We start from the raw sequence: 1827 nt of genomic DNA on the forward strand, positions 1-1827 counted from the left end.
GACGATTATTTTCAAAATTTCATGTAGTAATCATGTAATTATCATATATTCTTAAAGTACCTAGGCCTAGAATCGCCTAGGATCTTCGAAGTCGCGTTAAATCCGTCTCATCATGTGATGAAAGCCTTATCAAAAAGTTCAAAAATATATTGTGTTAAAGTACACTCAGATGCAAAAAAACCCAAAAACGCAACGGAGAAATTTGTGGTCAAATTTAAAATGTTATATTTTTGTTATTTTTAGCCCTATTTTCATGATTTTTTTAGCAAACTGTATATAATTATATCAACTTTAATACGTAAACTAAGTTTTTTATAAACTTTAGTATTTGGCATATTATACAGGGTTAATCGGGGGGTTGTTTTTCGACCCTAACTTTACAACACCCTGTGCAATATTGTCGTGTGTAAATTTTCCTAAAATATAATTTTACGGTCAGAGCCATGACTCCTGATCATTTCAATTTTGATTCATGTCAATACACGCTTTGGTTATTTTTTAAGAGCGAAATGAACTCTGATCACGATCAATTTGCCATTCTTTCAATTATCATTACTTTTTGATGTAATTTTTTAATGTAACGAGATCGTTTTGGTGACTATTGTCGTAACGTCAAATTATGCTGTGTTAGATACTCTATACTATATTAAAAAAACATTAAAGACTAACGATACAGTCCTGGTTTTAATAAACATTAGTAACCGATAACAAAACTAACGATATTAAAATAAATATCTGTAATACTCAAGTATGAAAAGAAATTGTAGAAAATACCCTAATACTTTGTATTGCATTTATTAATTTTTTCTTGGTTGCTATAACTGTCTGTATACGTCCGTCCATACTGTCATTGAAGCTGCATATACTATATTGGGGTATGCTTTCCCATTCTTCTTTAAGAACCAAACGAAGTTTATTTAATGAAGCTGGTATCGCTTCGCAGGAGGGTTATAGCCTCCTGCCAAACATTTCCCAAACGTCGAACATGATGGGCAGTTCATAGTAGAAAGTCGCCTTGTCATTTTGCAAAATAACTTCAAAGAGAAATAATAATTGAAAAAATTGCAAATTGTTGGTGGCCAATTCATTTCGCTCTTAAAAATTAACCAAAAGGCATGTATTGACATGATCCGAAAAACAATATGCTCAGGTGGCATGGTTCTGACCGTAAAATTATATTTTAGGAAAAATTACACACGAAATTATTGCACAGGGTGTTTTAAAGTTAGGGAAAAAAACTAAATATACAAAATGAATTTTCTACGTCCAGATATGCAAAAATGTGTAAAAAACGATGCTACGTGTAGAAAATACTGTAAAATATAATATAATTTTCTACCTACACAACCCTGGTATGTAAATAATTTTGACGAGATTCAGAAACTTTTATATTTCTAACAAATTCTATATAAACCTTAAATCGCCCTTATTCTCGAAGAATAAAAGTAAAATGTTCAGCGTAACATTATACTCAACAGCCTTCGGCTGAGCTTAGAGCCAATAAAAAAAATAGCTAATTCGTGCTAACGTGTCGATTTCCTACGCTCGTGTTCGACATTACCTCCCTACATTCAGACGTCTAATCATATACGAAATGCATGTGCTCTATCTGCGATAATAACAAGAAGACATTAGTCATTAACCATGTGGATAAGACCGGCACACGCAATATGGATACAGAGAAAATTCACCAGTGACGTATCACAGTTTGTAATTTTTTGTTCAACACTAAAAAAGCTAACATTTTTGTATTATTATGGATTTCTAAAAAAGATTAGAAGATTATTAAAGACTGAAGATCAACGCCATAAGTTTAGCATTAAAAAA

Source organism: Sitophilus oryzae, unplaced genomic scaffold (assembly GCF_002938485.1).
Source record: "Sitophilus oryzae breed Bouriz unplaced genomic scaffold, Soryzae_2.0 scaffold_690_pilon_pilon, whole genome shotgun sequence".
Taxonomy (NCBI): Eukaryota; Metazoa; Arthropoda; class Insecta; order Coleoptera; family Curculionidae; genus Sitophilus; species Sitophilus oryzae.